The sequence below is a fragment of the Lactuca virosa genome, unplaced genomic scaffold (genome assembly GCF_052849685.1).
Source record: "Lactuca virosa cultivar CGN04683 unplaced genomic scaffold, Lactuca_virosa_CGN04683_v6 scaffold_22, whole genome shotgun sequence".
NCBI lineage: Eukaryota > Viridiplantae > Streptophyta > Magnoliopsida > Asterales > Asteraceae > Lactuca > Lactuca virosa.
Genome location: NW_027629989.1, coordinates 111,028 through 125,421, shown reverse-complemented (window position 1 = coordinate 125,421; position 14,394 = coordinate 111,028). Strand labels below are relative to the sequence as shown.

Genomic DNA, 14,394 nt, shown 5'->3' with positions numbered 1-14,394 from the left:
TTATTTGTAGAAAGGATAATAATGGCTATATGAAGTTATTTGTGAAGCTGTATAAGGATTTTTCTGGGTTTCGGTAAGTGTCTCTTGAGTTTTGGCTTAAATTTGTCATTTAATTCTTGAGTCAAAAGCTCAAGCTCACCTGATTACAATATTTTATGTATATATATATATATATATATATATATATATATATATATATATATATCCTTTTTCTAACTTTGTATATAAATTCAGACAAACAAGGACACCAAAGATAATCAATAATGCAAAGGGTCATTTAGGACCAACATGGATTTTTGTATCAACTAGGTGAGAAGCAACTTCTATTCTAACTCTTTCATGTTTATTTATTAAAATTACATTCCTTTGTAACTTAAAAGTATAGTTTTAATTGATGATCACAAAACATTTTGTTCCAGGCCACTTATAGCAAGGTAAAAAAGGAATGCTACTTATAGCAAGGTAAAAAAGCCATTTTATAAATAAGAAGACATTTTGGCAAGGTAAAAGTTGGCAAATATGACCATCATTTTAAAAATCATGAGAAATGCACGCCTTGAGGTGAAGCGGATGATGATCAAACTAGAGGCGTCGCCTCTGTGGTAGGATTTGATACGTATGCCTCGTACTAGTGAAGCGTAGAGGAATCGGTTGAGGCGGTGCGTTTTTCAGAAGCGTATGCCTTCGACTTTTTTTTTTTTTTTTTTTTTTTTGACTTTTTGACGTCGACTTCTTTTTACCTTTGTTTTATTCACCGGTTTTATAATAAAATTTAAAACCCGTTTCATATATTGAACAAGTCCACTCATTCGCTCACTCTAAAACGTCGCTCCTCTCTTCTTCTCAAAATTGCATCCCACCTGGTTCTGCTCTGGTCGAAGGTCTGCATTCTTCTATCGAAAGCATTTTGTAATTATTATTATTATTATTTTGTTAAGCAAATGATCTCTTTGGTACTCATAATTATTACATTGAAAGTTTGTAGTTTATGTTGTTGACTACTGGTATATGTGTGGTATTCAAATATAAGGGTTTAACATGTTTTTGTCGAGGGGTTTTACTGTTCTGAGGCTTCTTTAATTTCTACAACAAGAGGGTATCAGATTCTCCACCTCATCACTGATCAATGACATCAAAGAAAGGTAATTTCAGTTCTCATATGGAAAATTAGCCTATTTCTTTGGCATTTAGCTGTTGAGCACGACTATTTCATTATGTGAACAAGGTGAAACTTTTGGTAGTGAGCAGGGTTAGATGATAAAGAAACATAGAGATTGGTGATGAATATTTTAGTTTTAAAAAATCAGAGATCGGAGAGGTAGAAAGTAATACATCACTGTCTGTTCAGTATAAGCCTAGAATTAATTACTGTTACAGTTTCTGTACAGTTTACTTTTGTGAGTAAATTGATGTGTAATCATAAGGATTTGATACTTTTATTGATCATCACAACGATATTCTTTTGTTCAAACTAAGATAAAATGTATGATTGAACTTTAATGTAGTGCTTTGTATGATGAATTTGGGAAAGAGTTGAATGGTTCATTCTATTGGAAAAAAGATGTTTGTTTTATTCATAACTTTGATATGGTTAGTATTACATTTTCTTCCTTTCATTTGATTTATCATTACTCGACCACCGGTGATTTTCTTGATTCATGAATAGATTTAAAGGCTAGGGTGGACTGTGGAGGACTTATTTAGTCAAAGTTGGTTGGTTTTTTCTTCTTTCTAACTATTTAAAAATAAATGGCAAATTTTGTTAAATGGAAACTTTTGGTGTAGAAGTCAAATGTTGGGAATTTCTTATCTATAACCATTAACATATGTTTTAATTAATTTTCTACAGAGATCAAACCGTGACGTCTGAGAGGGGAAGTGAAAGCAGTTTTGTTCTATTCAGGTATATAGGCATAATTTGGCTCGATCTTAGGGGTAAGGAGTACCAAGTTCTGAAAGTTAGTATCTTATTATAAAAATCACGGCGATAATGATCTATATTTAATTACATAATTTTTTTGTGTATAAATAATTTTGTGTAAATAAAGGTCATGTAAAAACTATACATACACCAAAGGATCAAGGATGCGTGTGGGCACAATAAACATTGAGGTTTACCTTTCTAATGGCCTTAAATTTGTTGATTATGAGTTTCTGAGAGCATACTGTACACCTATTATTTTAGTTATGCATTTTTTAACAAAAAATTATAGTTATGATATCATGTCAAAATTAAGTTTCCATCATCTAATATTGCTATATAACAATATATAGAATTGATTTTTGTTGGTTTTGCATATTTATGCAGTGCTAATTTGTAAACAAGTTAAATCATTACTCTGAAAGAAATTGGAACATTGCTCTACATTATGGCAATTCAATTTCAGTAGGGTTGTATCATTTACCTGTTCATTTTCACTTATAATTGATAAAAAAAATAAGGTATAACTTTTGTAGGCATATGAAGTCTTTACCATCAAACTTATTTGTCTGAGTTGGAATAGAACAAACATCTTTGACATTATATATTTTCAACATTTTCTACTTTATTTTTGTGACATTATTGTTGAAATATAGGTACTCATAATTATTACATTGAAATTTTTAGTGGTTTATAAATTTTGAGTGAGGGACGTAAATATTTTGAACTTTCATGTTATATATATATATATATATATATATATATATATATATATATATATATATATATATATATATTAAAAAATTGTTCCCTTATGACATTACCTAACCGTTCATAGGGTTATTTAACTGCACCTTAATTAATCTTACACCGACCCACCGCCACAAATACTTATCTATTCTTTTTAATCGTTCACTTCCACCGCCTCAGTTACCGCCTTCCCCACTGCTCACCTTCTCCGTTTCCCTCCACCGCTTACTTCCCAGCTACGCATGTCTCTACCTTCTATCAAACTTCGCTTCAGTCGCCAGTGGATTGTGCTTTTAGGGTTGAACGATTTTAGTTTATAGAAGATAAATGGTAAAAAAAATGGTTAGGCTGAGATTAAAGCAGAGAAAATCTTGAACCTTTTCCGTTTTATAAATCGATCTAGCCTTCCACGATTGGAGGTCGCCACCTTCTCTTTTTGCTTATCTGCTTCCCTTATCTGCTTATCTCATGCCTGGTTACGCTTCCTATCCTTAGTAACAGAGTTCAGGTATGTCAATTTAAGGTTTGTCTCTTTTTACCCTCTTCTACTTCTTCTCTGTTGATGGCGTTGTTTGATTTCGTCCTCTGTGTTGAAGGAAGTAGCTAAACTTTGTTTTGGGTATGATTTGGATAGTATTTTTTTCATTTTGATTTCCATCTTCTCCTACTCTAACTGTATTAATTTCTGTTTGGGTCTGATTTGGAAGTCCATCTTCAGCTACTCCATCTTAAAGTTAGTCATTCTGTTTTGACATAATGAATTCATATATAATATTGGACAAAACTTCTCTGTCAAAAAAGAAATAATTTGGGGCTTATTAGATTGGTTTTTTGCTCATAATTGGCACATCAACTGCTTGATGAAATGCTTCAAAGAACTGGTATTAGAGCTACTCCATCATTGACTATACAAGCTTCTTAACACACTTTTATATAAGTTTTTGGTCTAGGTTCAGATACGCATGCTGAGATTCTAACCAATGAGTTTGGCAAGTATGGTGAGATCGAAGACTGTAAGGCTGAGTCAAGTATAGTGGAAACCATTTACCTGATGTGCTCTCTTTTCTGATAATCTCTTTGAATAAGGTTATTAGTGTATCAGATAGCAATTCTTTACCATTTTCGTTTTAAGAATATAAATTTTCTTTGTCATCTCATTTTTGATTTAGTAAATAAGAGCAGCAGATGATTGCGATATGTGTATGTTGAAAATGTCTGAATCAAGTAAATATGTTGAAAGCGGTGGATGGTAGGTGGTTTGGTGAGTATATCCATTTCATTAACCATTTAATCATTCATTTTTGGGTATTTTTTTAGTTAATTTTTCTTTTGGGAACTTCATCGTGAGGTTTGAAGTTTGCTCGATTAATTTTTCTTTTGGGTATTTGTTGATCCTTGCATCCTTTTTCACTTTTATTATTATTATTTTTTTGGTTTATTAATTAGACATAATCCCATTGAATTTAAATGCTTTTTTAATAGTGAATACAAATTTTGATGAAGCCTTTCCAAATTCGAGCTTCAATTCTTCATTCTCATAAGAATTTGAATATATAATGTAAAATTTTTAATATTTTCATAATTCTCTTAAACTTCTAATCTAATTTAATTAAAAATTATTATCGTGTAAAATTAAAAAATCCGGAGTTTTCTGTTAAAAAAAAAAGGACTTAATCGTAACTTTTCCCAAAATATTAGGACTTTTCTGACAATTTCCCTTTAAAATATGCAGCAAATCAACATTCGTGGAGTAGTTACACCATTGTCTTCATTATACTTTGAAATTTATGGTGAAATATAGCACTGTACCTATTTTTATTAGTTTCCTATTCATGATTTTGAAAAACCATTTAGTCGCATACATGGTTTACATTTGTATAGGTGATTGATTTGGGTTTGAATTATTGGCCAACCATGTCAGCAAAGTCATAGAGTGTACATGCATTATTGGCTTCATACGATGGTCAAAGGCAAAGGACTTTCATGTGAACCAATGGTTAGTGGTTAATTTCAATGAATAATGTAGGTGCATAAAATTTAAGCTTTTAGTGTTGTTTAAATTTTCAACTAGATTGATGTATTGATTGATTGCGAGTTACAGAGGTAATAAATACAGTTCATGGAGGGTGATCTAAAACCTGTTCTATTCTTTCCCAAATATTGGGATTTTTACTTTTGTACATTTGCAGTTTATAGTGAAGACCTGTATTATGCATTTTAATTATAGGTACCCTGGATTTAACACACTCAAGCTATGTAATAGAGGTGGAATGCATGTTGCCTTTGTGGATTATGAGGTATGTCACTTCATTTTATTTTTGACTCCTTCAAGAGAAAGCAATAGTCCTAATTTAATTAAGTTTTAGTGGTAAATGCACAAAAAAAAAAGGTTAATATTTCGGGAAAATTTCGTTCATATCCTTAAAAACCTTAAAAATTACTTCAATATCCTAATTATTCTTTTATACAGTGTTGTTTAAGCTTATACCACGTCCTTTGAAATTAAAAGAAAAAATGGGATTATTATTTCATTATTTTTCAAATTGTTATCTTGAATGAAAGAAAAAAAAGTGGGATTACTACTTTATTTAAGTAATCTTTGTTGGAATTTTGAGTTTTACGAGAAGTTAATGCAACTTTAAAATGTTGGGGGCCTATCAGTTCAGCAATGAAAGTTAAAATTTGAATATTATTTTCTTTGAAAACATCACAAATTGTCAAGTTATGCTTATTACATATATTTATTTTTCACTTCTCAAAAAGATTGGTTTATTGTCTTGCAGCTAATTGTTGCTCGCAGATATCATGAAGTTGAAGAGGTCTGATATGAAAGAAATGCAGTTGCAAACAAGATGACAGGAAAAGTGGAACAATTAAAAAGCATAAAGACTCATAGAAGAAGCTATACTTTTGGATATGTGAAAGTTTGTAGTTTATGTTGTTGACTACTGGTATATGTGTGGTATTCAAATATAAGGGTTTAACATGTTTTTGTAGAGGGGTTTTACTGTTCTGAGGCTTCTTTAATTTCTACAACAAGAGGGTATCAGATTCTCCACCTCATCACTGATCAATGACATCAAAGAAAGGTAATTTCAGTTCTCATATGGAAAATTAGCCTATTTCTTTGGCATTTAGCTGTTGAGCACGACTATTTCATTATGTGAACAAGGTGAAACTTTTGGTAGTGAGCAGGGTTAGATGATAAAGAAACATAGAGATTGGTGATGAATATTTTAGTTTTTAAAAATCAGAGATCGGAGAGGTAGAAAGTAATACATCACTGTCTGTTCAGTATAAGCCTAGAATTAATTACTGTTACAGTTTCTGTACAGTTTACTTTTGTGAGTAAATTGATGTGTAATCATAAGGATTTGATACTTTTATTGATCATCACAACGATATTCTTTTGTTCAAACTAAGATAAAATGTATGATTGAACTTTAATGTAGTGCTTTGTATGATGAATTTGGGAAAGAGTTGAATGGTTCATTCTATTGGAAAAAAGATGTTTGTTTTATTCATAACTTTGATATGGTTAGTATTACATTTTCTTCCTTTCATTTGATTTATCATTACTCGACCACCGGTGATTTTCTTGATTCATGAATAGATTTAAAGGCTAGGGTGGACTGTGGAGGACTTATTTAGTCAAAGTTGGTTGGTTTTTTCTTCTTTCTAACTATTTAAAAATAAATGGCAAATTTTGTTAAATGGAAACTTTTGGTGTAGAAGTCAAATGTTGGGAATTTCTTATCTATAACCATTAACATATGTTTTAATTAATTTTCTACAGAGATCAAACCGTGACGTCTGAGAGGGGAAGTGAAAGCAGTTTTGTTCTATTCAGGTATATAGGCATAATTTGGCTCGATCTTAGGGGTAAGGAGTACCAAGTTCTGAAAGTTAGTATCTTATTATAAAAATCACGGCGATAATGATCCATATTTAATTACATAATTTTTTTGTGTATAAATAATTTTGTGTAAATAAAGGTCATGTAAAAACTATACATACACCAAAGGATCAAGGATGCGTGTGGGCACAATAAACATTGAGGTTTACCTTTCTAATGGCCTTAAATTTGTTGATTATGAGTTTCTGAGAGCATACTGTACACCTATTATTTTAGTTATGCATTTTTTAACAAAAAATTATAGTTATGATATCATGTCAAAATTAAGTTTCCATCATCTAATATTGCTATATAACAATATATAGAATTGATTTTTGTTGGTTTTGCATATTTATGCAGTGCTAATTTGTAAACAAGTTAAATCATTACTCTGAAAGAAATTGGAACATTGCTCTACATTATGGCAATTCAATTTCAGTAGGGTTGTATCATTTACCTGTTCATTTTCACTTATAATTGATAAAAAAAATAAGGTATAACTTTTGTAGGCATATGAAGTCTTTACCATCAAACTTATTTGTCTGAGTTGGAATAGAACAAACATCTTTGACATTATATATTTTCAACATTTTCTACTTTATTTTTGTGACATTATTGTTGAAATATAGGTACTCATAATTATTACATTGAAATTTTTAGTGGTTTATAAATTTTGAGTGAGGGACGTAAATATTTTGAACTTTCATGTTATATATATATATATATATATATATATATATATATATATATATATATATATATATATATATATTAAAAAATTGTTCCCTTATGACATTACCTAACCGTTCATAGGGTTATTTAACTGCACCTTAATTAATCTTACACCGACCCACCGCCACAAATACTTATCTATTCTTTTTAATCGTTCACTTCCACCGCCTCAGTTACCGCCTTCCCCACTGCTCACCTTCTCCGTTTCCCTCCACCGCTTACTTCCCAGCTACGCATGTCTCTACCTTCTATCAAACTTCGCTTCAGTCGCCAGTGGATTGTGCTTTTAGGGTTGAACGATTTTAGTTTATAGAAGATAAATGGTAAAAAAAATGGTTAGGCTGAGATTAAAGCAGAGAAAATCTTGAACCTTTTCCGTTTTATAAATCGATCTAGCCTTCCACGATTGGAGGTCGCCACCTTCTCTTTTTGCTTATCTGCTTCCCTTATCTGCTTATCTCATGCCTGGTTACGCTTCCTATCCTTAGTAACAGAGTTCAGGTATGTCAATTTAAGGTTTGTCTCTTTTTACCCTCTTCTACTTCTTCTCTGTTGATGGCGTTGTTTGATTTCGTCCTCTGTGTTGAAGGAAGTAGCTAAACTTTGTTTTGGGTATGATTTGGATAGTATTTTTTTCATTTTGATTTCCATCTTCTCCTACTCTAACTGTATTAATTTCTGTTTGGGTCTGATTTGGAAGTCCATCTTCAGCTACTCCATCTTAAAGTTAGTCATTCTGTTTTGACATAATGAATTCATATATAATATTGGACAAAACTTCTCTGTCAAAAAAGAAATAATTTGGGGCTTATTAGATTGGTTTTTTGCTCATAATTGGCACATCAACTGCTTGATGAAATGCTTCAAAGAACTGGTATTAGAGCTACTCCATCATTGACTATACAAGCTTCTTAACACACTTTTATATAAGTTTTTGGTCTAGGTTCAGATACGCATGCTGAGATTCTAACCAATGAGTTTGGCAAGTATGGTGAGATCGAAGACTGTAAGGCTGAGTCAAGTATAGTGGAAACCATTTACCTGATGTGCTCTCTTTTCTGATAATCTCTTTGAATAAGGTTATTAGTGTATCAGATAGCAATTCTTTACCATTTTCGTTTTAAGAATATAAATTTTCTTTGTCATCTCATTTTTGATTTAGTAAATAAGAGCAGCAGATGATTGCGATATGTGTATGTTGAAAATGTCTGAATCAAGTAAATATGTTGAAAGCGGTGGATGGTAGGTGGTTTGGTGAGTATATCCATTTCATTAACCATTTAATCATTCATTTTTGGGTATTTTTTTAGTTAATTTTTCTTTTGGGAACTTCATCGTGAGGTTTGAAGTTTGCTCGATTAATTTTTCTTTTGGGTATTTGTTGATCCTTGCATCCTTTTTCACTTTTATTATTATTATTTTTTTGGTTTATTAATTAGACATAATCCCATTGAATTTAAATGCTTTTTTAATAGTGAATACAAATTTTGATGAAGCCTTTCCAAATTCGAGCTTCAATTCTTCATTCTCATAAGAATTTGAATATATAATGTAAAATTTTTAATATTTTCATAATTCTCTTAAACTTCTAATCTAATTTAATTAAAAATTATTATCGTGTAAAATTAAAAAATCCGGAGTTTTCTGTTAAAAAAAAAAGGACTTAATCGTAACTTTTCCCAAAATATTAGGACTTTTCTGACAATTTCCCTTTAAAATATGCAGCAAATCAACATTCGTGGAGTAGTTACACCATTGTCTTCATTATACTTTGAAATTTATGGTGAAATATAGCACTGTACCTATTTTTATTAGTTTCCTATTCATGATTTTGAAAAACCATTTAGTCGCATACATGGTTTACATTTGTATAGGTGATTGATTTGGGTTTGAATTATTGGCCAACCATGTCAGCAAAGTCATAGAGTGTACATGCATTATTGGCTTCATACGATGGTCAAAGGCAAAGGACTTTCATGTGAACCAATGGTTAGTGGTTAATTTCAATGAATAATGTAGGTGCATAAAATTTAAGCTTTTAGTGTTGTTTAAATTTTCAACTAGATTGATGTATTGATTGATTGCGAGTTACAGAGGTAATAAATACAGTTCATGGAGGGTGATCTAAAACCTGTTCTATTCTTTCCCAAATATTGGGATTTTTACTTTTGTACATTTGCAGTTTATAGTGAAGACCTGTATTATGCATTTTAATTATAGGTACCCTGGATTTAACACACTCAAGCTATGTAATAGAGGTGGAATGCATGTTGCCTTTGTGGATTATGAGGTATGTCACTTCATTTTATTTTTGACTCCTTCAAGAGAAAGCAATAGTCCTAATTTAATTAAGTTTTAGTGGTAAATGCACAAAAAAAAAAGGTTAATATTTCGGGAAAATTTCGTTCATATCCTTAAAAACCTTAAAAATTACTTCAATATCCTAATTATTCTTTTATACAGTGTTGTTTAAGCTTATACCACGTCCTTTGAAATTAAAAGAAAAAATGGGATTATTATTTCATTATTTTTCAAATTGTTATCTTGAATGAAAGAAAAAAAAGTGGGATTACTACTTTATTTAAGTAATCTTTGTTGGAATTTTGAGTTTTACGAGAAGTTAATGCAACTTTAAAATGTTGGGGGCCTATCAGTTCAGCAATGAAAGTTAAAATTTGAATATTATTTTCTTTGAAAACATCACAAATTGTCAAGTTATGCTTATTACATATATTTATTTTTCACTTCTCAAAAAGATTGGTTTATTGTCTTGCAGCTAATTGTTGCTCGCAGATATCATGAAGTTGAAGAGGTCTGATATGAAAGAAATGCAGTTGCAAACAAGATGACAGGAAAAGTGGAACAATTAAAAAGCATAAAGACTCATAGAAGAAGCTATACTTTTGGATATGTGAAAGTTTGTAGTTTATGTTGTTGACTACTGGTATATGTGTGGTATTCAAATATAAGGGTTTAACATGTTTTTGTAGAGGGGTTTTACTGTTCTGAGGCTTCTTTAATTTCTACAACAAGAGGGTATCAGATTCTCCACCTCATCACTGATCAATGACATCAAAGAAAGGTAATTTCAGTTCTCATATGGAAAATTAGCCTATTTCTTTGGCATTTAGCTGTTGAGCACGACTATTTCATTATGTGAACAAGGTGAAACTTTTGGTAGTGAGCAGGGTTAGATGATAAAGAAACATAGAGATTGGTGATGAATATTTTAGTTTTTAAAAATCAGAGATCGGAGAGGTAGAAAGTAATACATCACTGTCTGTTCAGTATAAGCCTAGAATTAATTACTGTTACAGTTTCTGTACAGTTTACTTTTGTGAGTAAATTGATGTGTAATCATAAGGATTTGATACTTTTATTGATCATCACAACGATATTCTTTTGTTCAAACTAAGATAAAATGTATGATTGAACTTTAATGTAGTGCTTTGTATGATGAATTTGGGAAAGAGTTGAATGGTTCATTCTATTGGAAAAAAGATGTTTGTTTTATTCATAACTTTGATATGGTTAGTATTACATTTTCTTCCTTTCATTTGATTTATCATTACTCGACCACCGGTGATTTTCTTGATTCATGAATAGATTTAAAGGCTAGGGTGGACTGTGGAGGACTTATTTAGTCAAAGTTGGTTGGTTTTTTCTTCTTTCTAACTATTTAAAAATAAATGGCAAATTTTGTTAAATGGAAACTTTTGGTGTAGAAGTCAAATGTTGGGAATTTCTTATCTATAACCATTAACATATGTTTTAATTAATTTTCTACAGAGATCAAACCGTGACGTCTGAGAGGGGAAGTGAAAGCAGTTTTGTTCTATTCAGGTATATAGGCATAATTTGGCTCGATCTTAGGGGTAAGGAGTACCAAGTTCTGAAAGTTAGTATCTTATTATAAAAATCACGGCGATAATGATCCATATTTAATTACATAATTTTTTTGTGTATAAATAATTTTGTGTAAATAAAGGTCATGTAAAAACTATACATACACCAAAGGATCAAGGATGCGTGTGGGCACAATAAACATTGAGGTTTACCTTTCTAATGGCCTTAAATTTGTTGATTATGAGTTTCTGAGAGCATACTGTACACCTATTATTTTAGTTATGCATTTTTTAACAAAAAATTATAGTTATGATATCATGTCAAAATTAAGTTTCCATCATCTAATATTGCTATATAACAATATATAGAATTGATTTTTGTTGGTTTTGCATATTTATGCAGTGCTAATTTGTAAACAAGTTAAATCATTACTCTGAAAGAAATTGGAACATTGCTCTACATTATGGCAATTCAATTTCAGTAGGGTTGTATCATTTACCTGTTCATTTTCACTTATAATTGATAAAAAAAATAAGGTATAACTTTTGTAGGCATATGAAGTCTTTACCATCAAACTTATTTGTCTGAGTTGGAATAGAACAAACATCTTTGACATTATATATTTTCAACATTTTCTACTTTATCTTTGTGACATTATTGTTGAAATATAGGTACTCATAATTATTACATTGAAATTTTTAGTGGTTTATAAATTTTGAGTGAGGGACGTCAATATTTTGAACTTTCATGTTAAGTATAGTAGCTGAAATAATCATATTTGGTGAATGGTTGTAATATATCATGACTACTACCGAATTGTTTTGGCCTGTGTTAGGATGTTTTGGGTTGGAATGTTTTGTTGAGAGACTATTTTCAACACATCTAATTTGTTTACTAATAAACATATGTAACATATTTATTAAAATCCAACACCTAAGACCACGTGCATGACTTGTTGTGCATGTGTCTAGCTATCTTTTAATATATGTTTAGTTTGTTTTATTTATGTTCTCCAGAAAAGTTATTCTTGACTTTGTCTTTTTAGGTAGTAGGTTGTCCATTATCTTTAGGCTCTTATGTTAGTGGAGCAGTTTTTTATGTTTCTGTCATTTTCCTTTTACGTGTAAGCCTTCTTAGGCATCAAGCTTTGTCACTTTTCTATAATGAAGTAACACAACTTTTGTGTAACGTTCCTGTGTTGTCTAATTTCCCTGCACACACTTTACATAGTGTTAACAAATCAAGTGACAAAGCTTGATGCCTAAGAAGGCTTACACGTGAAAGGAAAATGACAGAAACATAAAAAACTGCTCCACTAACATAAGAGCCTAAAGATAATGGACAACCCACTACCTAAAAAGACAAAGTCAAGAATAACTTTTATGGGGAAAATAAATAAAGCAAACTAAACATATATTAAAAGATAGCTAGACATATGCACAACAAGTCATGCACGTGGTCTTAGGTGTTGGATTTTAATACTCCCTCTCAACACCAACATTCACCATTCCCATTGTCTCACAGAAGTTGGTCAATTTCTTGCTTGAGAGGCCTTTAGTGAATGAGTCTGCAACTTGGTCTGAAGTTTTTATGTATTGAAGGTCTATGTCTCCATTTAAAACTTTCTCACGGATGAAGTGATAATGAACCTCCACGTGTTTGGTTCTTGCATGAAACGTTGGGTTCTTAGCCAACTGTATTGAAGAGAGATTGTCACAATAAAGCTTGATCTTGTGACCTTCCCATTCATGTAGATCTTTTAGAAGTTGAACCAACCAAACACTCTCTTGGGCTGCCATTGCAGCAGCTCTACACTCTGCTTCGGTTGTGGATAGAGACACTGTGGGCTGCCGTTTACTGCACCATGAGATTGCACTAGACCCCAACATGAACACATATCCTGTTGTAGAGCGTCGTGTGTTTAAGTCACCTGCATAGTCAGCATCGCAGAAACCAACTAGCTTGCACATTGACTCCCTCTTAAACACAATTCCTTGATCAAGTGTTGCTTTCACATACCTTAGAACTCGACGTATGGCAGCAAGATGAGATCTCCTAGGGTTTTGCATGAACCGACTCAAAACCCCTACAACAAAAGCTATGTCAGGCCGTGTCAAAGTGAGATAAATGAGGCTTCCCACAATCTTCATGTATATAGTCGTGTCTTCTAACTCTCTGCTGGTATCAACACAAAGTTTTGAGTTTGTGTCAATTGGTGTCATTGCTGGCTTACTGTCAATCATTCCAAATCTACTCAAGAGATCCACAGAATACTTATGTTGGTGTAGAACAATGTCTCCATTCTCTTCATACTTCAATTCTAGGCCTAGAAAGTGTTTCAAATCACCAAGGTCTTTCATGTGAAACCGAGTACATAGATTCTTTCTCACTTGATCAACCACTTCATACAAATCACCTGTGATTATCAGATCATCTACATAAACCAGCACGATTGCAACCTTACCTTCTTCAGCTCTTACAAACAAACTTGCATCAGCAGCTGTCATCATAAAACCATTGTGATCTAAAAACTCAGCAATTTTACCAAACCATGCTCTTGGGGATTGTTTTAATCCATACAATGCCTTCTTGAGTTTACATACATAGTTTGGATGATCTTTGCTCTCAAACCCTGTTGGTTGCTCCATGTGAATGACATGATCCAGATCACCGTATAGGAACGCGTTGCACACATCCATCTGTCTGAGTTTCCACCCTTTGCTGGCAGCTAGGGCTAGGAGGACACGTATAGTTGTAAGCTTTTCCACTGGGCTGAAAGTATCCTCATAATCAAGCCCATATTGCTGAGAGAATCCGCGAGCCACTAGCCGGGCTTTATACCTCTCTACAGAGCCATCTGCCTTCCGTTTTATCTTGTATACCCATTTACATGATATGGGCTTTACTTCTTTTGGCTTAGGTACCAGCTCCCACGTTTGGTTTTGAACTAGGGCTTCCATCTCTTCCTCCATAGCAACCATCCATTCTCTTTTTGTACAAGCCTGTTTAAAAGATTCAGGCTCACATATCTGGTTTTCAATAACAGCAGCATGTGCATATCTTGGATTAGGTTTCCTTAATCTTGATGATCGCCTAAGACTTGAAGACTCATCTCTCTCATCATCAGAGTTAGAGGAATTGAAGACCCCTGTCTGCCATGGATGTTGTTCTTGTCTTGGAACAATATCTTCTTCTATAATAGTATCTACATCATCAATGTTTAGATTGATGGTAGAGGACTCCACACCTT

The 14,394-nt window shown here is 32.1% G+C and overlaps 5 long non-coding RNA genes across 13 annotated transcripts; all 5 read left to right on the top strand.

The window, feature by feature from the left end:
* The first annotated feature begins 979 nt into the window (after window positions 1-979).
* On the top strand, window positions 980-2,126 carry LOC145142588 (uncharacterized). Its single transcript, XR_013723659.1, has 2 exons — window positions 980-1,142; window positions 1,850-2,126. It is a non-coding gene; the product is annotated as an uncharacterized LOC145142588 (long non-coding RNA).
* A 676-nt stretch (window positions 2,127-2,802) lies between these two features.
* LOC145142586 (uncharacterized) lies at window positions 2,803-5,659 on the top strand. 5 transcript variants are annotated; one of them, XR_013723654.1, is made up of 6 exons: window positions 2,803-3,179; window positions 3,610-3,932; window positions 4,404-4,461; window positions 4,553-4,667; window positions 4,899-4,968; window positions 5,455-5,659. It is a non-coding gene; the product is annotated as an uncharacterized LOC145142586 (long non-coding RNA). The 5 variants fall into 5 exon arrangements; XR_013723656.1 differs by having other exon boundaries at window positions 2,803-3,194; window positions 3,622-3,932; XR_013723655.1 differs by having other exon boundaries at window positions 2,803-3,194.
* Window positions 5,660-5,667: 8 nt separating this feature from the next.
* LOC145142585 (uncharacterized) lies at window positions 5,668-6,744 on the top strand. Its single transcript, XR_013723651.1, has 2 exons — window positions 5,668-5,760; window positions 6,468-6,744. It is a non-coding gene; the product is annotated as an uncharacterized LOC145142585 (long non-coding RNA).
* A 678-nt stretch (window positions 6,745-7,422) lies between these two features.
* Window positions 7,423-10,279, top strand: LOC145142583 (uncharacterized). 5 transcript variants are annotated; one of them, XR_013723646.1, is made up of 6 exons: window positions 7,423-7,799; window positions 8,230-8,552; window positions 9,024-9,081; window positions 9,173-9,287; window positions 9,519-9,588; window positions 10,075-10,279. It is a non-coding gene; the product is annotated as an uncharacterized LOC145142583 (long non-coding RNA). The 5 variants fall into 5 exon arrangements; XR_013723650.1 differs by having other exon boundaries at window positions 7,423-7,814; window positions 8,242-8,552; XR_013723647.1 differs by having other exon boundaries at window positions 7,423-7,814.
* Window positions 10,280-10,287: 8 nt separating this feature from the next.
* Window positions 10,288-11,364, top strand: LOC145142582 (uncharacterized). Its single transcript, XR_013723643.1, has 2 exons — window positions 10,288-10,380; window positions 11,088-11,364. It is a non-coding gene; the product is annotated as an uncharacterized LOC145142582 (long non-coding RNA).
* The last annotated feature ends 3,030 nt before the right edge of the window (window positions 11,365-14,394 follow it).